Source organism: Mauremys mutica, chromosome 6 (genome assembly GCF_020497125.1).
Source record: "Mauremys mutica isolate MM-2020 ecotype Southern chromosome 6, ASM2049712v1, whole genome shotgun sequence".
NCBI classification, from domain to species: Eukaryota; Metazoa; Chordata; order Testudines; family Geoemydidae; genus Mauremys; species Mauremys mutica.
In genome coordinates this window covers 3,522,096-3,548,703 of record NC_059077.1, presented here as the reverse complement: position 1 = coordinate 3,548,703, position 26,608 = coordinate 3,522,096, and the positions used below count along the sequence as shown (strand labels likewise).

Below are 26,608 nucleotides of genomic sequence, written 5' to 3'. Positions count from 1 at the left end.
ACGCTAAGGACTGAGCAGTAGGGAAGAGTGGAGCGGGACAAGGACGTGAAGTTGTGTAGATGTGCTGGAGTCGAGGGAGGAGGTAAAGTGCTCAGATCAATAATCCTGGAAGATCATTTTTGCAGCTGTATCTGAATAGGTTGGAGGATTAGGGGGTCGCCAACTTGTGACATGGGTCTGCAGGGCTGGCGTCCTTTAAGGCTACAAAAGACACACACCACTTCCACCTGCAACTGGCCAGGAGATTGCACCCATCCTAGCAGGCTCAGATCTGGCCATACGACCTGGGCACAACCGTCACATCCAGACTGGGCTGCTCCAGCTCTCTGTACCCGGGGACGAGGCCCCGCGTCGTGAGGACGCTCCAACACAGGTCACCGAGGCAACAGTCACCCCGGAACGCTGCTCTCTGCACTGGCTTCCCAGTGTGGGGGAGAAGGATAGCTTTGGCCTGCTAAGCCCAGGGCTGTGAGTTCAGTCCTTGAGGGGGCCATTTAGGGATCTGGGACAACAACAAAAAAAATAGTTGGGGATTGGTCCTGCTTTGAGCAGGGGGTGGGACTAGATACCTCCTGAGGTCCCTTCCAACCCTGATCGTCTACGATTCTCTGAGCAGCACCCAACTCAAGGCATCAATCCTGGTCTTCAAAGCCTTCCTTGGAACAGACCCTGGCAAATGGAAACGCGACCAGCCCCCAACTCGCTGCACAAGAGACCTCCCCCTTCATCCAGCAGCGCCCGCCTTCGCTCAAAGCAGAACTGCTGGGCTGGCCTCTGCAGAACCGAAATCGTCCCCCCAGTAGATGCCCAGGCACTAGGGTGGACTAGAGAGACGGGGAAGGGAGCTGGCAGGCCAGCAAGGAAGAAGCTGCTGTGTTTGAGATGGGAACGAACGAGAGTTTTCGCTGCTGGGAGAGAGAGGAAGAGTCAGGTCTGGGACCATGTGGCGGAAGGAGCTGGACACATGACCTGGCTGTGCTGGGCACGGGAGCACTGAAGACAACCCTCAGTGTTGTGTGCCTGCGTAGGCCAGATGCGCTGTGTACACATACACAAACTGACGCATCGTGTGCTCGTGTGCACACACACAAGTACATAATGCATCTCTGTGTGTTTATGGATGTACCTGGGGCAGATGCACTGTTCACACACACAGTGTGTGAGACCCGCCATGTGTTTACATACACACGAGAGCATATAATGCATCTGTGGATGTTTATCTCTGCATGTCCCCTTCCTATGGCACGGTACCTGGGGAATGGGATTTTATAATACACATTTAAGTAATTCAATGAACAAATCCAAGGGCATGTGCCTTATAATTAAGCAGCGTTTCTTCCTTAACATGCTGGCAAGGTGCCTGCAATTAGCAAGCCCTTGATTCACTGCTAATTCCCCACAGATCAAAAGCACCTGATACGGTACATCTGTAGGTCCCCCCGTAACCCAGCAAAGCTCTCTCCCCCACCCTCTATTTAAATCCTGGTGCGATTTTTCACACCTTTCAACTCAGTAACACTTAATCGGACACCCTGGGCCCAGCGCAACGGGCCAGACCAGATCCGCCGGTGTAATTGGCAGTGCAGGTGGGCTGAGGCTGACGCAAGCCAGGGCAAAATTATTCTCATTAAAACAGCGAGCGAGGCGGCGCTCGGCTCGGCTCAAGGAAAATTGCTTCCCGCAATGGCTCCGCCAAGCCAGCCTAGAGGAAAGCAGGGGAAAGAGTCAGGGCGGCGTGGTGCGCTAACAAGATCCCCTGGAAATGCAAACAACGGTCAAAGCAACCGCATTAACGCGGCGTGGGAGACTAGGGAAAACATGTGGAATTTCCCGGCCAGCTTTTTCGGCCGCCGCAGGCTTAGGCCGGTGCGTGGGGCTATTAAGGGGATGGAAATGTTTTCACGTGGTTGGGCAAAATTCCTCACACTTTCAAGTCTACAAAGAACCCCAGTGGCGCTTAATAGGCTAACACAAACACAGCCCCGTTACAGATCGTTAACGCGGACAGAGGGCTGTGGGAAGCTGGGCCATTAGGGCTCCCATCTGAGCTCCCGGCTTACCTTTGCAGAGAGCGGCCCATCCTGCCCCCCACTTTTTGAATCTCATAAATCGGCACTTTCGAGGTGGAGGAGTAGCCCTTCCCTCCTGCCCCGTGGCTGGGCAAAGAGCACCCGGGGTGTGAGGATGGGTCACCAGATCGGTGGGGACTGCCCGCTGGCCAGGTGGACGGAGATTGCCCGAACGCTCGCGACGGAATGTAGCTCTTGTCAAGTGGAAGGAGCTCATCGCTCTAGCTAGAGGAAGGCACTGGATCAGCTTCCTCTAAGCACTTCTGCTGATGGCTCTCGGTGCCAAACTGCAGCCACCCAGCTAGTCCAGCCCTGCACGCCTCACACAGCTCCGCCGCCGACCCCAGTCCCCTTCTGTCCCAGCCCTGGGCTCCCCACACCCAGCTCCGCCGATGACCCCCAGTCCTAACCCCCGACTGTTTGTTTTAAACCGGCTGCTTATTAATTTCATTGGGTGACCCCTAGTCCTTGTATTACGTGAAAGGGTAAATAACACTTCCCTAGTCACTTTCTCCATATCATTCATGATTTTGTAGACCTCTGAGCTGTCTCTTTTTCTAAGACGAACACTCCCAGAGTTTTTAATCTTGCCTTGTATGGAACCTGTTCCATACTCAATCATTATTGTTGCCCTTCTCTGTGCTTTTTCCAATTTTGTATTTGAGTCCCTTCAGAACCCTTGGGTGAGACCATCTGGTCCTGGTGACTTATTGCTGTTTATCAGTTTGTTCCAAAACTTCCTCTACTGACATCTGAATCTGAGACAGTGCCTCAGATTTGTCACCTAAAAAGAATGGCTCAGGAAAAGTGATTCACCCGTATCCTCTACGGTGAAGACCGATGCAAAGAATTCATTTAGCTGTCCACAACAGCCTTGTCTTCCTGGAGTGCTCATTTAGCACCTTGATTATCCGGTGGCTCCACTGATTGTCTGGCAGGCTTCCTGCTTCTGATATACTTAATGTTTTTGCTGTTAGTTTTTGTGTCCTTAGCTAGGTGTCTTCACATTCTTTCCTGGCCTGACTTATTAGGATTTTACTTCCAATTTTTAAAGGATGTCTTTTTGCCTCTAACCGCCTCTTGCACTATGCCGTTTAGCCATGGTGGCAGGGTTTTTTAATCCTCTTACTGTTCCCCCCCCCCCCCCCCCCCCCCACTTGGAGGTACACATTTACTTTGAGCCTTTCTTACGGTGCTTTGAAATAGTCTCGGTGCAGTTTGCAGGCATTTCGCCTTTGTGACTGTTCCTTTTCATTTCCATTTAACGAGCTTCCTCATTTCTGTATAGTTCCGCTTTTTGAAGTTAAATGATATTGTGGTTGGCTTCTGTGGCATTTTCCTCCAACAACAAAAAAATGTTCAATTTAATTACATAACGTTCACTATTACCAAGCGGTTCAGCTCTATTCAACTTTTGGACCAGATCCTGGGCGCCACTTAGAACTAAATGAAGAATTGCCTCTCCCCTTGTGGGTTCCAGGACTAGCTGCTCCAAGAAGCAGACATCAGTAACGTCTAGAAAGTTTCTCTCTGCATCCCGCCCTGAGGTGACATGTGCCCAGTCAATATGGGCACAGCTGAAACCCCCCGTTATTATTGCATTTTCTGTTTTTGTAGCCTCTCTAATCGCCCTGAGCATTTCACAGTCACAGTCACCACCATGGTCTGTACAGTCCTACCGCTAGATTCCTGTTCTTTAAGCATGGAATTTCTACCCACAGAGATTCTATGGTCCTGTTTGATTCACTTAAGATGTTTATTTTCTCTGACTCTATCCTTTCTTTCACATACAGTGCCCCCCCCCCCCCCCCCCCCCGCACCACCACCAGTGCAAGCTACTCTGTCACTGCTCTTTATTTTGTCCCAGAGCTCTTCTCGGGTACTTCATAAGAACATAAGAACAGCCGTACCGGGTCAGACAAAAGGTCCATCCAGCCCAGTATCCTGTCTTCTGACAGTGGCCAATGCCAGGTGCCCCAGAGGGAGTGAACCTAACAGGCAATGATCAAGTGATCTCTCCCCTGCCATCCATCTCCACCCTCCGACAAACAGAGGCTAGGGACACCATTCTTACCCATCCTGGCTAATAGCCATTAATCCACTTAACCACCATGAATTTATCCAGTTCTCTTTTAAACGCTGTTATTGTCCTAGCCTTCACAACCTCCTCAGGTAAGGAGTTCCACAAGTTGACTGTGCGCTGCGTGAAGAACTGCCTTTTATTTGTTTTAAACCTGCTGCCCATTAATTTAATTTGGTGACCCCTAGTTCTTGTATTATGGGAATAAGTAAATAACTTTTTCTTATTCACTTTCTCCACACCACTCATGATTTTATAGACTTCTATCATATCCCCCCTTAGTCTCCTCTTTTCCAAGCTGAAGAGTCCTGGCCTCTTTAATCTCTCCTCATATGGACGCTACGTCTTAACTTTGCCCATTCTTTCTGCACAAAGTCTCCACGACACAGCCACACCTTCCATCCCCAAGGCTAAAACTCCCCACAAGCTCTCATCCTCTTCACAACTGCGACTTCCCTGCGCACGTCCCGTCGGAACCCTGCGTGAAGATCATTCTCCTAGCCAGTCGTCCTGACCATCTCCCCACTGGCTCCCACTTCTTTCCACGTTCAAGGCCCCTCGCCACCCACCCCTCCTCTCTCACTCACTCCTGACTCCCACCCCCAGGCAAGCCCAGCCTCTGTCGCCCACGTGTTACGTTTTCAAACAAGACCCTTTGTGCTTTCTCGTCTGCCGCCCCTCACCCTCGGGGGGGGGGGGCGCCCCCCCATAAACTTGCAAAGCTGCCTCCTGTAGCCACAAAACTGGGTGACTGGGCAACAAAATTGCAGATGAAATTCAATGTTGATATGTACATTGGAAAACATAATCCCAACTATACCTATAAAATGATGGGGTCTAAATTAGCTGTTACCACTCAAGAAAGACCTTGGAGTCATTGTGGATAGTTCTCTGAAAACATCCACTCAGTGTGCAGCAGCCGTCAAAAAAGCAAACAGAATGTTGGGAGTCATTAAGAAAGGGATAGATAAGAAGACAGAAAATATCACATTGCCTCTATATAAATCCATGGTACGCCCACAGTTTCAATACCGCGTGCAGATGTGGTCGCCCCATCTCCAAAAAGATAGATTGGAATTGGAAAAAGTTCAGAAAAGGGCAACAAAAATGATTAGGGGTATAGAACAGCTTCCGTATGAGGAGAGATTAATAAGAGTGGGACTTTTCAACTTGAAAAGAGACAACTAAGAGGGGATATGATAGAGGTCTATCAAATCATGACTGGTGTGGAGAAAGTAAATAAGGAAGTGTTATTTACTCCTTCTCATAACCCAAGAACCAGGAGTAACCAAATGAAATTAATAGGCAGATTTAAAACAAACAAAAGGAAGTATTTCTTCAGGCAACGCACAGTCAACCTGTGGAACTCCTTGCCAGAGGATCTTGAGAAGGCCAAGACTATAACAGAGTTAAAAAAAAAACCTAGATAAATTCAAGGAGGATAGGTCCATCAATGGCTATTAGCCAGGATGGGCAGGGATGGTGTCCCTAGTCTCTGTTTGCCAGAAGCTGGGAACAAGTCACTGAATGATTCCCTGTTCTGTTCATTCCCTCTGGGGCACCTGGCATTTGCCTCTGTCAGAAGACAGGATACTGGGCTAGATGGACCTTTGGTCTGACCCAGTGTGGCCGTTCTTATGTTCTAGCCCAAATCCTCACCACACCTAGGTCAATACTGTAACATTATGGGACTAAGTATCAGAGGGGTAGCCGTGTTAGTCTGGTTCTGTAGAAGCAGCAAAGAATCCTGTGGCACCTTATAGACTAACAGATGTTTTTGCAGCATGAGCTTTCGTGGGTGAATACCCACTTCTTCGGATGCAAGCAGTGGAAATTTCCAGGGGCAGGTAAATATAAGCAAGCAAGAAGCAAGCTAGAGATAACGAGGTTAGATCAATCAGGGAGGATGAGGCCCTGTTCTAGCAGTTGAGGTGTGAAAACCAAGGGAGGAGAAACTGGTTCTGTAATTGGCAAGCCATTATGGGACTAGCTAGGACTTCTCCATCATTCTCACTGCACATGGTGGCCACTTTGCAGCGACAGCAGGACAAGATCTCCTATCCTTCTACTTCATAAACATAGGATGCCACTTGATCTACCGGAGAACTGCATTGTCCTTTGACACAGGTCTGACTCTAGCCAGTAAAGCACAGTGGTGGTCACAGGGCATACGCTGGCCAGCTAATGCCACTGGCCTAGACTGCTCATGGACAAGAGGTCTATGCAAAGTGGGGTAGGGGGGATGGAGACGAGGTGGCCCAGGGGAGGAGTGGAAGGGACCAGTGGAGATGCACCCAGTTATGCGCCCACCACCAGCCCTATGGAAAAGATTACACAGCCTGGGGCTTCACTGAGCCACCCCCGGCCCCAGGAACCCTGCAGGCTGCCACAGTCAGAGCGGTTAGTTCCTGGACAAGGGGCATGGGTCATAGGCATGGGGTGGCTCTGCAGCCTTTGCTGCAAGGAAGATGCAATGGACCAACACAGGGAAAGTCCAGGAGAGAATCCTCGTGGATAATTCCTGTCCTCAAGGCCTCTCTTGCAGGAGAGGGACTGCCAGGTCCATTATTACATGAGGATGGGGAAACTGAGCCACGGGCAATAAACTAACCCATGCAAAGGCACTCAGAGCCACCTGCTCTGCCCTAGCCATATTGCCCTCCCTGCCCTAACAAACCAGCGTCTGCTCCAGAACGACGCTGCCTAGAGAGGTAACCGCTCTGTCCCATCCGATCCCGAGCTGCACTTGTTTTTAGTGGTTTGTTTCAGACAGCGCCAGGTCTTATTTATAACATCATAAAACAGTGTGAAGCTTTACAAGGTAGAGCCAATTAGGTGTTCAGACACTCTGCCATCAGGAGAAGGTCAACTTCACCGGGCACCGTCTCTCTCCAGTGCTCAGAGATTCTCTTCCCACTTCAGGCAGGTTCCTCAGAGGGAGCCTTTGAGAATGAGGGTTTGCAATGGAGGGCTGGTAACAGAATATACCATTTTTGCTTTGCAATGCACCAGGACTTTGCTTGCAACGAATAAACAGTGGAATTCTGTGATTTGTTTTAAACAGCCATGCGGCACGCGCGGCAGCTTCCAAACTTTCCGAGCCGTTTTGATCTACACAGCCATGGCAGGAGACAGGCACAAAGTGCCAGAGAAACAAAAAGGAGTTTTGCTTTATCTGTCATGCAGAAAGACAGAGGGGGAAAAAAATCCAACCCCCAAATGATCCTGCTTTCAAAACACCTTGTCAACCAGCCTCCTCTCCGCCTGTCTTTCTCATGCTGAGAAACAGCTTGTGTGCGTGCATGTGTTTAGCACACTGCAAACCCGCTCACGCAAGCCATTGGGAGGGTTCAAACTGCTTCTCTGCTTCTCGGAATCTCATCACCACACAAAAGGCTACTGAAACTGACACATGGAAGGAGTGACTCCTGGCCCAATGCGGCTCACGACAATTCCAACTGCCTCGGCTGGGGAGAGAGACTTTTAGAACATAAAAACAGCTACACAGTGTCAGACCAATGGTCCATCTAGCCCAGTATCCTGTCTTTCGACAGTGGCCAGTGCTAGGTGCCCCAGAGGGAATGAACAGAACAGGTCATCAATTGATACATTCCCAGCTTCCGGCAAACAGAGACTAGGGACACCATCCCTGCCCATCCTGGCTAATAGCCATCGATGGACCTATCCTCCATGAATTCATCTAGTTCTTTATTGAACCCTGTTATAGTCTTGGCCTTCACAACATCCTCTGGCAAGGAGTTCCACAGGTTGACTGTGTGTTGTGTGAAGAAATGCTTCCTTTTGCTTGTTTTAAACCTGCTGCCTATTAATTTCATTTGGTTACTCCTGGTTCTTGTGTTATGAGAAGGGGTAAATAACACTTCCTTATTCACTTTCTCCACACCTGTCATGATTTGATAGACCTCTGTCATATCCCCCCATAGCAGTCTCTTTCCCAAGCTGAAAAGTCCCAGCCTGATTAATCTCTCCTCGTATGGCAGCCGTTCCACACCCCTAATCAGTTTCATTGCCCTCTTCTGCCCTTTTGGATCACCCGATAAAAGCAGCTGCCTGTTTGCCATTACATCTTGTATATGCCCAATCCTTAGCAAGGCCAGGGCTCCCCGCTCACCCGTTCCACAGCAAAGGAGAGGGCACGTACAGTCAGCATTGCTAGGCCTGCATCCATCCTGTGTCAGCCGGCCACACTGCGGGGCACCCAGTTCAAATCCCTCGTGTGGGCGACGGACTCTCCTAGCTCAGCCACTGTATGGGAGAATGGTTACTGCCCACCCACTGTTATTCTGCCCCTTGCCACCACAGCAATCCTAGTTCATTGCACCCAGCACTGAAGTGCAGTCACCTCTGAGGCAGAACGTGGCAGCTGCTTAAGCAGCGCGTAGCAACGCTGCACAGGGATCACTTCACCAAGTGCTGAAATAGGGTGGTTGGTAGTTTCTCCATCACTTGGGGTCTTTAAATCAAGACGGGGCGTCTCTCTCTAAAGATTGCCTAGCTGGGTGAAATCCTCTGGTTTGTGTTATGTAGGGGTTCGGTCTGGGAGAACCGGATTGTCCCTCATGGCCTTAAAAATCTATGAAATGCAGCCACCTCTGGGTGATGAGGTATTCAGCTGCCATTTGGCAGCACATAAGAACACTTTTTCACTCAGTGCTGAAATGCAGCCACCTCTGGGGTGGAACATGGCAGCTGTTTAGCTGTTTGCAGCAACACTGCACAAGAGCTACGCCTTGCTCTGACATTCGTTTTCCTCTTCTTCCTCCCCCAACTCCCTCAAAAGTCCCAGTGACACTCCTGCCTGAGCAGGCTGCCCCAGAGCCCATTAACACTGCTATGTCAGGGAACTGGGCAGGAGACCTCAACGCCTCCTCTCCCCAGCACCCAGATTGCTACTTATCAGGCACTGACACTACTGAATTTAGTCCCTTTACTGTCCTTGCACAAGGTTTCTCTTCTTGCTAACTCTTTCCCTTCCCATGCTTTCCTCCTCCACTCAGCACAGGCTGGCTCGTTAGTGTAGGTTCACTCACATGCGCCAATCTTGGTTCATTAGTAGAAGGTTGCTCACACACACACTGGGTGCTCACACTGGTTTGTGAGTGCAGAGTGACTCTCGCACGAGGGCGCATGCACCGGTTTTGGTAGCTCAGGGTTGCTCAAATGCACTAGGCTGTACGCAGGGGTCTGTTGCTGTCGGGTGCTCACCCCGGTTGTGTTAGTGTAGGGTTGCCCAAATGCACCAGGCTGGACGGAGTGGTCTGTTAGCAGAGGGTCGCTCGCACGCCCCAGGGGCACCGTTGGGAAGCTAACGGCAGGCTGCTCGTGTACATTGCTGGATAGTGTTGAATTTCCTTCAAGAGCTCTGAAGCTTTTGGTTTGAATTTTAAAAACACTCCCATAAAGAGTCAGCGTCTTTGTAAACATATGAGAAAAAGGGAGAGAGTCTCGGAGCCTCTTGACCTTGACGATGTCCCTATAATTATTAGTCTGTGTTTATTTTCAGCTAAACCCAAACTATTGAATAAACAGTGTCAAGTTGGTTTTCCCGAGCAGGTGATTATCTTCTCTGGCTCCTCTAATGCAAATGATCAAGGGGCTAGTGACCTCACACTACACACGCTAAATAATGCAAGATGCTTTGGGATTAGACAGGCAAATCATAACCCTGCTTTATCTTATCACTTCCTGAACAGCTCCAGGCTTGTTTTCAATAGCGTTTGGCAGCGTTAGCCAAATGCTATCGCAGTGGAAACCAGAGCAAAGCCAGCCTTGAGAGCTATGCAGAGAGCCGGGCCCTCCATCAGATTTGTAGGGAGACCAAGAACTGCAGCAACACGAGTTTTTTTTTGGGGGGGGGGGTGTCTTAACTGGTGTCTGACTTCACCGCCTGCAGGGCGACATGGTGCTCGTCCATTATCTGAACTTCGATAGAGAAGAAGGTGGTTACGTATTTTGGGTAAGGAGATGAGGACTAGAAGCCATAATAAGGAGGAGCCTACAACGAACGAGGTTCCTTCTACAGACTGGAAAAGCTACAAGCAACTGTCCTGCTACAGGACAACCTCTAAGGAAGAGGCTTCCCCTGGGGACAGGTTATTCGCCCACTGGCTAACCGGAGGAGTAGCAATCACACCCCGTAACTGCTGTAACAGACGAGGCCTAATCAATTCCTGAAGCAGCCCGGAAGCATCCCAGAGCGCAGGGCACCTATTCATCAGGGACTCTAAGAGAGCGTCTACACCACACTAAAACGCCCCCGGCTGGCCCATGTCAGCTGAACTGCAGTGTAGACATTCAGGCTCAGGCTGGAGCCTGGGTTCTGGGACCCTGCCCTGTCATGGGCACCCATAGCCCAGGCTACCCTGCAATTCTACAGCCCCGTGAGTCTGAATCGGCGGCCACGGGTGTTTTATTGCACCCAGACACCTGCCAGGCAACGGGCACGGCACAGCCTGCAGGGTTAACTGGAGGGATGATGTGTCCCCTGCATTCTGGATCAACTAGACAGGAAAGGTCTAGAGGAGAGGCCAGTCTGAATTCGCTGCCCCTCTTGCGGGCGGAGAGGAGCCGACTGAGACATCGAGTGGCCACATCCATGAGCTGCCTGAATTCAGCCTGGCAAGGGACGACAGTAGCATGAGGGTGGTGGCTTTCAATCCACAGTTTTCGCTCTCTGCACTTCACCCCTTTGTTTTCATTGAGCTGTGCCTGGCTGTAAGTTCTCCTTCCTCCCTTGCATCGGTGTGTCCTCTTCTGCGCCACCCCCTTGATTCCTGGTTTCAGAATTCTGTCCCCGCCTCAATTCCTAATAGATTCAGTGGTGCTGAATGAGGTGCCCTGGGAACAGGCCCATTGGCACCATCCGCCAAACACACTTTCCCCTCTCCGGCCACTCCCCGTAAAGCTGCCAATCTCAAAACATGAAGTGATGGCAAGAGGCAAAATCTGGTGCCCTAGATTCACAGATTCCGAGGCCAGAAGGGACCACTGTGATCATCTAGGCGCATCTCCTGTATAACACTGGCCATAAACTTTCCCCCAAATAATTCCTAGAGCAGATCTTCAGATTTATGTCAGTGATCCTGGCAAAAAGCACCTTAACTACATCTGATACAAGTGCTGAATTGGGAGGAGTTGCAAACACCTATAAATATTTAGAAATAATACAAAGGAAATGAAGACAACTGGAAATACCACCATGATATAATTATGAGTTGAGCATGGGGAAAATACAAGATAATGCAGCTGGGGAAAATGACCCACAGCAAAGATACTCTAGAGAAAACAGAAGCTTGAGAAGTAGCAATGGCCATTTTGACACTGAAGTGATAGTGGCCAGCCACTTAGACCGGGTTTGAAATGCAACATGGCAGAAGGCAGTGCTAACATGACCTTGGGATATACGCCCAAAGGCATCCTTCATCAGCACATAGGGGTATAACAGCCACTGACTATGTAATTCTATCAAGACTGTACATAGGAGACTTTGCTGACTCCTGGGTGACTCACCACTAGAAGGATGTTGATAATTTGAAGGGGAATCATTTATATCCTTCTTGTCTGTCTAGGGAGCTGTAGGGATGAGGGAAGGTTACATGGGACAATTTTTTAGTGAGCAATGACCAAGGGGGAAAACCGTAATTCTCTCTCTCCCTAGGTTTTTAGACGGTCACCCATCACCATGGTATCTAAGCACTTTCCACAAGAAGTTAACATAACACTCAACATTTCTCCTTCTTCCAGCCTGGACAGAAAGATTAATCCTGAGTTTGTTGGTAGTTGAATTAAATATAAGTGTGCAAGGGACCTGGATCTGCTGCTGGTGTATGCCTGCTGAGGTCAGCGGAGCTATGATAATTTTCACCAGCTGAGGATCCGGCCCGTAAAGATGCTGATGTGTTTGAGAAGACTGGACATCCCTGGGATAACTCAGAGCCAAGGTGGAGTGAACAATGGGTACCCGATGTCATGATTAATAGCAGCTACTTGAACCATGTTGTCAGACTTGTCCACAGCCACCTGGGAACACCCATGGCCCCACTGCGACACTTAAAACTTCACCGAACCAGAGAGCGCAGGAGCCGGGCCCTCCTGCTCCGAGAGCACCGGCCCCCATTATCGGAGCTGAAAAATCATCTCTGCTGGCAGAACAGGAGCAGTCCTGATGCCACGCAAGAGGGTGGCAATGCTGTTCACCCACACTAGCTAATCCATTGTGGTATTGCCCCTAGCTTATGGATGGGTAGAGAGAGGTTCAGAGAGGAGAAATGACTGAACATAAGAACGGCCAGACTGGGTCAGACCAAAGGTCCCGCTAGCCCAGTATCCTGTCTTCCAACAGTGGCCAATGCCAGGTACCCCACAGGGAATGGACAGAACAGGGAATCAAGTGATCCATGCCCTGTCGCCCATTCCCAGCTTCAGGCAAACAGAAGTCACATGGCGAATCTGCGGCAGAGTGGGAGTAGCCGAACCCCAGTCCTCGGATTATAACATGAGAGGGTGCTCCGTGCCCCGCAGCCGAAATACGACTTTGTTTCACTTCTCAAATAAAAGCGAGATTCCCCAGCAGAGCCAATGCGCCTGGCAAGCTACTAAAACTATCTCAACTGAAACTAGGGTTGCCCCAGGATTGTCCCAAAGTCGCAAGGAATTAAAGATTAGTCTCTAAAGAATATGTCATGTGATGAAATCTCCAGGAAGACATCCAACCAAAACTGGCAACCTGAACTGGAACGATACACTGCTCTACCCTCCAGGGCACTCGGAGCAACAGGGGATACAGGAGACAGAAAGGTCTCTATCATTCCCAGAGCAGGGGCAATAAAAACACAGACCATCCTGCGAATACTTTTGATGAATCACAGGAGAGCGCCGCTTCTGCAGCAGACAGGCAGACAGGCGTAGTGGAGTACGCACGTCAACGTGGGTCGGTGGAATACATGTGGACTCCAGCTATGGTACATGCGTAGGGTATGGATTACGAGCAAGCAACTCTGTAACACAGAGCTAGGAAGCCACCAAAAAAATATCAGTCCCCGTTCAGCACAGCTTGAGATCTAGATGAAACCCTCTCTGACGGCGCCCGGATTTCAGTGCGTGAGAACATTAGGAAAGGTTCTCAAAAAACAACTTGTGATGCCCCTAAGGGCCCTGAGCATCAGACATTGCCAAGAACCAGCCCTCTGAAAACCAGGCATCTGAAGCCGTTGACCCAAGAACTGAGACCCCCCACAACCCACTAGTGATTTTGGGGCAGCTTGACCAGGATACTGAGGATTGTTCTCTAGCACTTTCCACATGGGGCTCCCGCTGCGCTTTCCAAGTATTCACTGAGTCAACCTCATGCCCCTGCTCAGAAGGGAGGAGGGTTTAATCCTCATTTCAAAGACAGGGCAAGCGAGGCCCAAAGGTCTTCAGTGACTCGCCCAAAGTTGGCCGGTGGCTGAGACTGGGCTACAATTCAGGCCGTCTGAATCCGAGTCCTGTGTCCTAACCACTAGACAGCACAGACTGCCTCATTATTGCCAGCGTTATTTTTAGACGGTGCAGGAACAGGCCGAGAGAACCTGGGCGTTTGTACAAGCGGGACATGTTTTATTTCATGAATGAAGAATAACATCCCGCTACAATGAACCCAGGGTTCAACTTGCCTTCTCCACGGTGTCCTATAGGCAGCAGCAGCAGCGAGAACTTTCCCTTTGCTTCCAACTGGAGCCTAAGGACTCCCCCCCGCCCCCGCCCCGTAAGCGAAGGAAACTTTATGCTTCTTGTAGCCGATCACATAAAGCATCAAACAGCCACTCTGCGCGCACGGCTTTGAACAGAGGCAACCCTAGGTCACTTTTGCTAATCTACAGCTCTGTCCTCGGGTAACCGCAGCCGCACTGCCCTTTGTGAACAAGGCCTCTCAGGACGCCCTTAAAGAGCTCGTTAGCGGGCAGAGGCAGAGATCAAAACGAGCGTCACGTCTTCTCTCGCCCCACGCTGGCCTGGTGTGCCGCTGCAGGGGGGGGGGACGCTCAGGGAGAGCCCAGGAGGAGCCTGGCACCGCTGAGCCCTTCCGGGCGTATACAGCAAATGTGATAAAGGCACCACAGGGGCAGGGTAGGGGCTAACTAACCACGTTTGCTAAACCTACAACCTGCAGAGCTTAGCTGCAGAGACACCCCGCCGGGGTCTGTAACACACAACACAGTGAGTGCCGCTAGAGGGCTGCCAAACTATTTAAAGGGATACTACCCAATTCCCAAACGCTGCAACCACCCTCCTCATCAGCGCCTTTGATGCTCATATTGGAAGCCACTGAAGACCCAGTACTACTAGAGGCTGAGAGTAATTCCAAGTCAGTGAGGTTACTCACCATTTACACCTGGGTAACGAAGAGCAGACATCTCCTCTCGTTAGTATTTAATTGGGTTTCTACACATTGCGAACACAGGGCTATGCCTGGCCATGCATTTGCTCCAGGATGCCCCGATGTCGCTTACAAATGCAACCCAAGATGCAGCAGCTCAATGCAACACAACTCGCCCCAAGCCAGACGTGCACCCTGTCATAGTGACTCCATGTGACTCGGCCAGATCTACAACAGTAAAATTGAGAGCAGCACCAAACCCGGTCCGTGACCTCAGGCAGAGCTGCAAACACATGCCACGTCCACCCAGAAGCCTGCAGGTGACCCAGGGCTGCTCAGGGACCTGGGGAGCTGGAGAGCACTCTGCCAGGCCGGAGCACCAGTGACATGCTTGAGGAGTGTGTGCCAAGTGCCCTCTTCTTGTGACTGGTCCACATGCAGGATAACAGCCTACTGCTGCTACCGGTTGACAGAGTTCCATCTTTCACACAAAAGTGGCAGTAGTCTGTGTGTTGGCAGCGAAGGCATTGGGTTCAAACCTTGCTGACAGCCCAGGGTGTGGGTGGGGGTTCATTAAACTGGCTTTGATGGCCAGTGTGGCAGGGCCATGCCCATGACCTCATCATCATTCCAGGCCCTTTGGGGTGCTTAATGCAACCTGCAGCTCCCCTGTCCTGGGATTGTTCCCACCCCTATGAATATGGCAGCTGAAAACACATCCTCCCCCGCAGCCCCAACAATGCCTCCCTTCACTTGTGTATCTGCATGGAACCGTAGGACTGGAAAGGACCTCGAGAGGTCGTCTAGTCCAGTCCCCTGCACTCATGGCAGGACTAAGTATTATCTAGACCACTTAATTAAGCCTGAATATCCCTGTTTTAAAGATGGGGAAGCTAAAGTTAAGAGATTTGACCAAGGTCACACGGAGTCAGTAGCAGAGTCAGTGAGAAGGACCTAAGAGGTTCCATGAGTCCTGTTTTAACCACTAGGTCACACTTTCTGCTAGGTCCACACCAGTGACCTAGGCCAATCCACCCTGCTTATTGTGGTCTGAGCTGACCCACGTTCTGCTGTAGCCCATGTATTCACAAATCCCAGGCACGCTCTGGGCTCATCCATATTAATTACAAGTTCCACGGGGGGAAAAAACCCAGCTTCTTGCCTAGCAGCATTTCCAGCATCAGAAAGAAATCCTGCCTTCAGCATCTCCGCCTCACCTGGCATTTCCAGCGGCACTTTCAACCCCTCGCTTTGTGTGCATCGCACGCTGCTTACACCAGCCAGCTCCACACTGCTCCGAGATACTTAATGGCTCCCAAGGCCTCTACACAATGCTCAGAGATGGGAGGTCACAATTCCTGGAGCAGCCACAGTGCCTTCAGCAACGGCAGCTTCCTTACAGAAACGCCTGATCACGATCCTCTCGCTCCTTTAACCCAAACAGGGACAGACAGAGCAATACCCGAAAGGAAAGAGAAAGGCGATTTCCCTGGCAACTGGAGCAAACATTAATTCTTCTGTTGGCCACAGCTTTCTTTCATCCAGACAGCTCAACGTGTTTTATGAGCAGCAATGAACTCGGCAACAGCCCTGAGCGGGTGCTGAAAGTCACCTGCATAGAACAACTTCATCTAGCAGGGACATTAGAAGCGGTCTCCCCTGCGGCGAGCCCTTCGCCAACGCACGGCAACACGGAACAGCCGTCAGGACAGGAGACAACCAACATTCCAAACAAGTGGCACCGCCAGGATCGGAACCAGACTCCTCGCCAAAGAGGCCTTGGACTGGGATGCTCAGGTTTACTCACTCTTTCTCAAAGCGTCACCGGCGCTCAGAACCCTAGTTCTCGAGCTCCTCGGCCTGACGCAGCACAGCTGGGGGCTAGTTCAGTGTTATCCCACAGGGAGGAGTGCCAGCATGAGCGTAACCACTGGCAGGGGGCTCCTCTGCCAGGGCTGATGCAATCTGACGCAAAGTGTTCTTTTAACGGGACACCTGTCAAACCTAGACACATCTACAGATTGAACTCAAAGTCATTCCAAAGTCCAAAACCTGCCCCCGGGCACCCTGCCAATCTGTGTGGCTTTAAAATAAACCAACACATTTCTAAGCATTTTTCTTTCCTCGGTTGTTGTGCGAAAGACCCACACAACAGCTGGAGAAATGATAATACAGACACACAAAGGAGAGCCAGCGAAAGTTACTAGACTAGTCAAAGTGCTGTCAGATACACAATGAAAACAAACTGACAACATAGAGAAACACATTTTCTTTCTCTAATCTTTCCCTTCTAATCATTTTAGGTGCAACATGCAAAACCAGTTGGCAAACACTGTCTAGACAGAACTGATGTTTGTGATGAATGTCAGCATTTCTAATGACAGACAGACAGTAGCTCCTGCAAATAATTCAGTATCTCATCACAGAAGGCATTTTAAAACTAACGATTTAGAAATGAATCTTTCAAAATATTAATAATAGCATTACAATTTTTTAGTGCAGAATCTGGACTTCTGATGTCATGAAGTGTTGAACAAACTGTAGGTACCTGAAGATTTTCCATTTCCCGCTGTGCAAAACTTTAAGTAGATAAACATTGGAAAAAATACTTGCAGATATAGCAAAGTTATTAACTATCAAAATTCATGAAAGATAGTGAATCATCCCAAACCTGCATATAAATACGTCTTTTTGTAACAAGAAAAAAATGCATTCCAATACACAATAGGTGTTTGTATATATATGTAAATATACGCACACACGTTCATAGATTCATAGAGTAATACATTTTAAGGGCAGAAGGCATTATCACCATTATTTGTACATATACATACAAAAACATACAAAAAATCCCACATTTATACACACACACTACCCATATATATATGGAGACACATGTGCATCCTGTTTGAGATAGCAAAAAAAAAGAAAAAAAGAAATCATGCAATCAACTGGTCTCACAAGGTTTCTGCTGTTCTGGGACATGACCTTGTGAAAACAGCATATGGGGAGACCTTCATATCACTGCCCCTAGTTCAATCTGAACCCACACAGTGATCCAGCCTTGAATCTAAACTCAAGCGCTACCCTTGACTTCCTCCCAGGTCGGCGCACGGTCTCCTTGCTTTATCACTCGAGAAAGCAGAAATCACGCTCGGCGCTTCTTGAGTTTCCAAAATCCCCCAGAGACTCCCAGCCTGTCCGGCCCCTTCCATCTCCTCTGTGTCTCTGAAAGGAAACTTACCTAGGGCTGCTGTACCTGACCCCAGAGCTTCAGCCACTGAGGCAGCAGCAAGCACAGATGCATTGATCCGAGGTCTCTCAAGCCGGGTTTTACAGCAACAGGAACCCAACATGCTCTATCCACTCGTAACGGCGGGGGGGATTTAGGAAGGAAGAAGGCAGTTTTATCTAGATGAGAATCTGGCCTGTGCAGTGGGATGGATGTTCTACTTCTTACAAAACACACCATGGGGCCTTCGAATGGTCAGTCCGCAGCTCACTTTTAAGCCTCTTCCAAAAAAGATTCTAGCAGCACCTGTGCCCCCTAGTGGCATTCTAGGAAACTGGAGCAGCACCAGCTCAGGGGGAATAGCACCACCTACTGAACCACCGAACCGCCTTAATGCAGCACCCGGGCTATGCTCCGCGGGCTGCCACGCCAGTTCTGGCCAGGCCTGACCCTGCTGACTTTGAGACCCCTTACATCATCCCAGCCAGCAGCAGTGCAAACGCACAGCGTCGCTCTGATGTGTGACGAATGAGGTCATTTCCTGTCGGTTACCACTGTCAAAGGAAGTGAGGATCAACGCAGCGGCAGCTGGTAAAGGGGCGAGATGCCCAGCCTGGAACCACCTTCTGCAGAACACCCCCTGCCACCGAAAACACCTGCCGTGCCAAACACCTGCCGTGTGGAACTTCCCCTGTGCTCCAGTGACACCTGCCTCGCCATCACGTTACGAGGCTCCATGGGGGGCCACGGGAGCCATTTTCCAAGATACCGCTCCTAGACAATTCTTCCCTGGACTGACATCTCCAGGGAGCTTGATCTTCCTGCTGGAAGCCTGCAGTCTGGTAACAAAGAACCCCAGGGCAGAGGTATCTTCCCATTGTGGTGCCAGAGTCTAACTACCCGATCCTTGTGCTGCCAAGGCCTTTATCATGAACAGGAATGTGTTTCAGCCAATGCCCTTCTGTGCCAAGGGGCACCCAGCATCCCCTCACATCACCCCACCCAGACCAAGCAACCGAACCGACGGTTACTGCTGGGTGCCAAGGATACTGGAGGCGTACACAGGGGCTTCTCAGTCACACGGACAGAGCACTCAACTAGGCTGGTTTTGTAATTAAAGCACTGGATTAGGACTCACAAGACCTGGGTTCAAACCCTGGCTTTGCCATAGACTCCCCATGTGATCCTGGGCAAATCACTTAAATCTCAACTGGCCTCAGTTTTCCCATCTGTAAAATAGGGATAATACTCCTCCTTCTCTCTCATACACTGCTTGTTTGGCTATTGAGACTGTAAGCTCTTTAGGGCATGGGCTGTCGCTTCCTCCATGCGCACACAGCACCTAGCACACCAGGTCATTAATCTCCGCTGGAACAGTTAGGTGTTGGGGGAGTACAAAAATCACATGGCTAAATTTGGGAGCAAGGAGGAATTTTCACCAGGGCCACCCATTGATCAGGGGACAGGTCACTTTCATAGCGGCTGGGCAGCCATCTGTCTAGGCTGGTGTAGCCACAACAAAACCCTAGGATTCTAGGACTGTTTGGGGGACAGAGCTTAGGACAGAGTGGACGTCTTCCGGTTTGGGGCTGCCGGAGCTTCTCGTCACAGAGGAAGAGGCACTGTTCCGCTAACCATCCTTCTCTGCGCAGCCCGGAGGCAAACGTACCCAGAAGAGACGGCAGCCAGGCCTGGGCACTGCGTCACCAGAACAAAACGGGCAAATTGGCAGGATTTTCTGAAAAGCCAAGAACAAAAACGGTGCAGGGGAAGGAGGGATTGATTGACACGGAAAACTTAGAAGAGTTAGGATCTATCTCGCTTGGCAATGCAAGTACTGACGGGGTGGCCTGGATGCTAATCTGCAAAGAGGGTGGAAGGGAATTAGTGCTGGTGGGTGCGTGGGGTCGCTAGCTTTAGTGGGTTGACATTACGGGGAACTTTGGGAAAAGCTTCCCTAGTGGAAGATCTGGTTAGTGTCACCAGGGGAAGGAACGGGAACCCATCTCATGGGGTACTTTAAGGTGGCACTAAAATTCTCTCCAGGGATCAACGCTGCCTTGGTGCCCCGGAGCGGAACAAAAAGGCTCTTCCCACTCTGGCTCATTCTAAGAAGAACTGTGGGGCTTTAACCCCGACCCACAAGTGCTGGTGGTGTCAGCGTCTAGGGAAAGGGGACACTTTCCCCCAAGCCAGCCCCACCCCCAGGAGAGGCAGGAAAGGTCCATGTCTGGGCAAGGCTCCTGCCACATTGCTCGCTGCCTGGAGAGGGCGCCGCGCGGGCTGCTGGCGAAGGCACCCGAGTGCGGAACTCCAGGGTGAGAGCTCAAATAGTGACCTGCCCCGGCACGTCACTCGGCGAGCCCCATTGGTCAGGCACGGCGACCGCAGCACGCGCCCCGGGGTGTGCCAGCCCAGCCTCGGACCCACAGTGCTAGCTGAGGGGATTTTCTCCTCTTCCTCTTTACGTATAATGACTCACAGCTGTGGGGAGCAGAGCTACGTGCCTGAAAGGAGCTCAGTTACCTGGATGCGGGTGCCCTAAAGATGTGCCAGCCTTTGCACCCCGGGGAAGCCTAGCAGGCGATGAGGACCCTCATGGACTCGGAGCTCAGCCCCTAATTCAGACCAACACGATGGGATTGTTACAATCAGCCCTGGCCCTAAAGGGCCTACGCAGGTGCAGAGTCTAGAGTCTCCCCTGAAGCACCCCATGTACTAGGCAAAGTTACCCTTCCGCAGGGGCACCCAGGCAGTAGGGAGCCGGAATCACATGTGGGGGGCTCCCGGGGGGGGTGGGAATCTTCCCGTGTCTTTGATGCCAGCTGTGCTCCAGCATGAGCGAAAAAGTGCACGTGCCTGTTGGACTCGACCGTGAAGCCACGTGGAGGGGTGAGGGGCACAGCCAGGAACATGGCACCACACACACCAGGGGCAAATCCTGCACTTAGGTACCCAGGCAAAACTCTCACTGAAAGTCCAGGGGGTTTGACTGGAATAGAACAGAGTAAGGGAGCTCCAGGCCAGGCCCATGCGGAGTGCAAGCAACTCAAACTGCTTTCCCGAGAGCACCGTCCCCCAAACGCTTTCTGCAGCTCATGCTAGAGATACGCAGCCCGGCACACGCATCTATAACCAGGGTACGGGAAAAGCTTAGGGGCTTAGTGTGGCAGACTCAGATTTGTGTGTGAAACCAGGTCCTGGAAAGTAGTTCTTCCACTTCTAGGAGATTTATCCCAAGCTGGAGTGTCAGAACAATTCCCCAGCAGCTCCAAATGTTAGTTTCCAACAAAGACCCTCCAAGAAAGAAAGAAAAGCATCCGTTCCCAGCACAGCACTCCCTTGACTTGTAGTATTTTGATGTAACTTTTGGGTGGTTGGTGGTCATTTTAATCAGAGCAAGGAAAAAAATTGCAGCAGGGAAAAGGAAAAAGTAGATTTCACTATAATTTACAAAGAACTTCAGGGCAGCCTCAGCGCCAGCATTTGCTATCACGGATGCTGCTGCGATACGGCACCGGAAAGGGAAAATTTGCTCCCCACGTTTCAGCCCGATGCCGGGAATTTGGGAGGTTATCCCCACAGACCTTCTCAACTTGTGTCACGCTCACTGCACAGCCCTCAAGACCAGAGGGTAGGACGAAGGGGCGCAAAGGAGGCAGAAACCGCTCCGAAGAACAAACTTTATCACACGGTCTCGGCAAGGCGGGTTCTCATTCCCAAACGTCGCCCCGCAAGAGTCCACCCCAAGCCCGCGTCGGCACGGCGAGGAGAGGAGAGGGGAGAAACGGGCCAGCAGGAAACAAGCTTGTTTAATTCTTTCCCAAAACATTCCAGATCACACACTCCCCCCCCCCCCCCGAGCCTGACCCCAGGGCAACACACACCCCATCACAAAGGCCGACTGATAGGAACAAAGTCAGAGAGCTCAGCAGAAGAGGGAAAGGTTAGTGCCTCAAAGTCTGTGTGTATCTCACACACACTCTCTCTGCAAAATGTCTCTTTTCTGTTGTCCCTGAAAATCCATTCAATGTTGAAATAAAGAATAAGCTCCAACCCCTCCTCCCCTGCCAAGCCCCACCGCCCCATGCATCAATTTTATCTTTCAAAAGAGGAGGAATATTTTCCAACACAGCTTTAAGAGGCTGGGCTGGGCTCAGAGAGCTTGACCATAACCCGGTGAAACTTCCGAGGTAGAGGGGCGCGCGGCATTCCCTTCCCCGCCACCCCCCTTCCAAAAAAATAATCCTTCCATTTGCAACCGGGCATGAAGAAAAGAAGCCAGGCTTTGCGCTCCGGGGCCAGGCCAGTCCAGGGAGCTCCAGGCCCTTGCAGCAGAGCAGGGCTGGTCCAGTCCCTTTGATGTCCCTATTTAAAGAAGTGCTTTTAGGAACACAGGCCCCGTGTCTCTTCCCACTCCAAAGGGGTCTTGGAGCCCAGCTCCTGGCGATTAACCTCCCTCCCATCTCCACCCAAGTTTGGGCGAGTTGAGGGGAACTCGGCTCCGCCCGAGGTGGGAGAAGAGGGATGGAAGCGAAGGGAGGGTGATTGATAAAGGAGGACAGAGGGGAGACAAGCCAAGGGAGGAAGAAAGCATTTCCGCTCCAACTAATCAATCAGAAACGCAGAACAGCTTCCGTGGAGGCCGCCTGACACCGGGTCGCTGCCGCCTCTGACCCTTGGACGCCACGGCCGGGCCGGCCAGAGACGCGCCGGCTCATGGTCTAGCCGGGGAAGCGGCTGCAAGGCAAAGCCTCCGCTTTCCGCTCACCACCACACCCCTCCGCTCGCTTCAAAGCGGCACCCGCCCCGCGCCGCGCCGCGCACGGGGGGCTTGGCGCTGCGCCTTTTCCCCCAGGCTTTTTGCACAACCCCCCCCCCAGGATCCCCCTGGCCCCCCGCGCGCAGCAGCCCGCACGCCAGCCGGGGATGTCCGAAAAGCCCCCAGCGGGCACCTCCTGCGCCCCACCGAGGGGGGGTCCCCGGGCCGGGGGGAGCCGCCAGACCAGACTGGCTGCGGGAGGAGGAGGTGTCCGGAGCCGAGCACGGTACTCACGGCGCTTCTCCGCCCGCTGCCTCCGGCGGCCTTTGATCCACGCCCCGGCCTCGCTCCTCGGCCGATGGAGCCACCAGCTGCTTCTGCACCGGCTCGAAGGGTTTTAAGCTCTTTTAAACTCTCACGCGTAGCCCATGTGACCAGGGAAGCCACTGGTGAGAAGCGCTGGGATCCAGCGAGCCCTGCACCCCCTAGCAAAGGGTTGTAGAAATGCTCCTTGCAGAAAACACACACACACACCCCCAGCGCTGGGCAGGGCGCACACAAACACCCCCAGCGCTGGGCAGGGCGCACACACACACACACCCAGCGCTGGGCAGGGCACACACACACACACACACAGCGCTGGGCAGGGCACACACACACACACACACAGCGCTGGGCAGGGCACACACACACACCCCCAGCGCTGGGCAGGACACACACACCCCCAGCGCTGGGCAGGGCGCACACACACACCCCCAGCGCTGGGCAGGGCGCACACACACACCCCCAGCGCTGGGCAGGGCGCACACACACACCCCCAGCGCTGGGCAGGGCGCACACACACACCCCCAGCGCTGGGCAAGACTCACACACACCCCCAGCGCTGGGCAAGACGCACACACACTCACACACCCACACCCCCAGCGCTGGGCAGCGCGCACACACACACACCCAGCGCTGGGCAGGGCACACACACACACCACCAGCGCTGGGCAAGACGCACACACACACCCAGCGCTGGGCAGGGCGCGCACACACTCACACACCCACACCCCCAGCGCTGGGCAGGGCGCACACACACACCCCCAGCACTGGGCAGGGCACACACACACACCCCCAGCGCTGGGCAGGGCACACACACACCCCCCCAGCGCTGGGCAAGACGCACACACACCCCCAGCGCTGGGCAGGGCACACACACACACCCCCAGCGCTGGGCAGGGCACACACACACCCCCCCAGCGCTGGGCAAGCGGCACACACACACCCAGCGCTGGGCAGGGCACACACACACACCCAGCGCTGGGCAGGGCACACACACACACACACACCCAGCGCTGAGCAAGTCGCACACACACACCCAGCGCTGGGCAGGGCGCGCACACACCCACACCCCCAGCGCTGGGCAGGGAGCACGCACACACCCACCCAGCGCTGGGCAGGACACACCCACCCACACACACACACTCAGCGCTGGGCAGGGCGCACACACACACACCCAGCGCTGGGCAGGGCGCGCGCACACACACACTCGCACGCACACCCAGTGCTGGGCAGGGCACACACACACACACACAGAGCGCTGGGCAGGGCACACACACCCACACACACCCCCAGCGCTGGGCAGGGCGCGCGCGCACACACACCCCCAGCGCTGGGCAGGGCGCGCACACACCCACACTAGGGTGACCAGATGTCCCGATATAGGCGCCTATTACCCCCCATCCTGACCTGATTGTTCACACGTGCTATCTGGACACACACCCAGCTCGACACACACACATACACACACTCTCCACACACACAATCCAAACACCCCCAACTCTCCACACACACACTCGTAACTCTCCACACGCCCAACTCTCCACACACACACCCCTCTCCACACGCGCAGCCAACTCTCCACACGCCCCACTGTCTCCACACGCACACACCCCTCTCCACACGCACACGCACACGCACACCCCTGCTCCGCAGGTTCAAAACTCCCCCGGCTTGCTTGGGAAAGCAGCTCCCTTGGAAGCCTGGGTTGCAAAGCCACCTTGCTCCCTTTCTCCTTTCAGACAAAGCTGGCAAGCTGCTCTCCGCGCAGGGGTGTCCTGGCCATTTACAAATCAATACCGACCTCCGGAGAACCCTGCATTAAACATGAGCCCTCGCAGGGCTCTGAGCCGAGATGCTGCTGCTCCCAGCCAGCGGCTGGGGGGAGGCTCCTCCGGCCCCTCTCTTGCACAGGGTCCGCGCCTTTGGGGGCAGAGTGCTCAGGCTTGCAGCCCCCCTGCAGAACTCACAAGGGGGATTTAACAGAGGGAAGCTGCTGAGCCGGGGGGGGGGTGCATTTCAGGCTGGCTCTGTCGAGAGGGGTGACACTCAGGGAGCCCCTGTCAGACTAGTCTACCACTTGGCAACGCGTCCCACACACGCGTGCAAACACATAGGCAGAGACCACAGGAGTAGGTGCCATTAGGCATGGCAAGGCACAGGCAGGGAAAGGCAGGCCCAGGCAAGGCAAGGCAGCCGCAGACACATGCAGGAAAGGCAAAGCAAGGCAGCTGCAGGTGTGCACAAGTGCACACGGGTAAAACAAGGCAATGCACAGCAGCTGCAGATGTGCACACGCGTGTGCAGGCAAAGCAAAGCAAGGCAGCTGCAGGAGTGCACAGGAGCAAGGCAAAGCAGCTGCAGGAGTACACAAGCATGTGCAAGCAAAGCATGGGCAGCTGCAGGAGTGCACAAGCACACAGAGGCAAGGCATAGCAGCGGAGGAGTGCACAAGTGTGTGCAGGCAAGGCAGCTGCAGACGTGCACAAGCATGTGCAGGCAAAGCAAGGCAGCTGCAGGAGTGCACAAGCATGTGCAAGCAAAGCAAGGCGTGGCAGCTGCAGAAGTGCACAAGTGCATAGGGGCAAGGCATGGCAGTGGAGGAGTGCACAAGCATGTGCAGGCAAGGCAAGGCAGCTGCAGGAGTGCACAAGAGTGCAAGCAAGGCATGGCAGCGGAGTGCACAAGCATGTGTAGGCAAACCAAGGCATGGCAGCTGCAGGAGGGCACAAGCGCACATGGGCAAAGCAAGGCAGGCGCAGGTGCACACAGGCAAGGCAAATCAGGCACACACGTAGACAGAGGTGGCTTGAGATTTATTGGGGCCCCCACACTCGGGGGGCCCGGGGCGCCATGACCTGCCCCTATTTAACAATCGCGTAGTAGCCTCAGGCAGGTGTGGAGCAGCGGTGGCAAGGTGAGCAGGTGATCAGCTTCCCTGCCATGAAGCGCAGCCCCCGCCAGCGATGCCAGCCTCTTCCCCGTGTGAAGCTGAGGTGGGCCTTAGCCCCCTGGCCATGTGGCCCCGCCCCTGCTCCTCCTCTCCCCCTGAGGCCCCGCCCCCTGGCCAGGCCAGAAGCCAGAACCAGCCACTGGAGCCTGGGCTGCTGTGGGGAGACCCAGACCTTTCACCTGCCCTGGGCTGCACCCCCCAGAGGTGGGGGATATGGGCCGAAGAGGGCTCTCAGGACTCTCGGCCCCCTGCCCAGGCTCTGGCTGGTCGGGGAAGCGCTGGGGCAGTTGCAGTTCTCAGCAGACAGCCCCATTACTCAGGGAGTGCGTGAGACAGAGGATTATACTTAACTAGCCCTTTCAGCACATCCACAGTCTCATCATCCCCTTAGTATGGCTCATTTTGCTGCACAAAACCCAAATGTCCTTCCTCTTTTTCCTACGGTGAAAAAAAAAAACTGATGAATTTCCACTTAGAGCAAATCCGTGACTTGGCTGTAGAGGGGAGGGGTTGGGGAGAGATTTTGTTGATGTTGCTAAAAGTCACTAGTCACTGGGCAGAAACAATGACATTTTGTCTGGGACCGAATTCCTGCATAACTTGTTTGTTAGTTATATAACAGTAATGAATATGAACAGATGCTGGTGTGTGATTACTTTTAACATGGAGACACGGTTACACACCCGTGTCCACACGGCCCTAGACAGGATGAGACTCTTAATCCAGTGGCAAGGAGACCAAGACGATTGGAGACTGCCATCTTGCTGCAGCCTTCGTCCGCCTTCACAGCTGTTTGGAGAAATTTTCTTTTCC

At 52.8% G+C, this 26,608-nt stretch overlaps 1 protein-coding gene across 3 annotated transcripts in view; it reads right to left on the bottom strand.

Moving 5' to 3' along the window:
• Window positions 1–22,908, bottom strand: part of CNTFR (ciliary neurotrophic factor receptor) — a 430,747-nt gene extending 407,839 nt beyond the window's left edge. For all 3 annotated transcript variants that reach the window (XM_045020582.1, XM_045020584.1, XM_045020585.1), the window contains exon 1: window positions 22,816–22,908. The gene's annotated coding sequence lies outside the window, so the exon portion shown is untranslated. The remainder of the gene's footprint in view (window positions 1–22,815) is intronic.
• Between the last annotated feature and the right edge of the window lie 3,700 nt (window positions 22,909–26,608).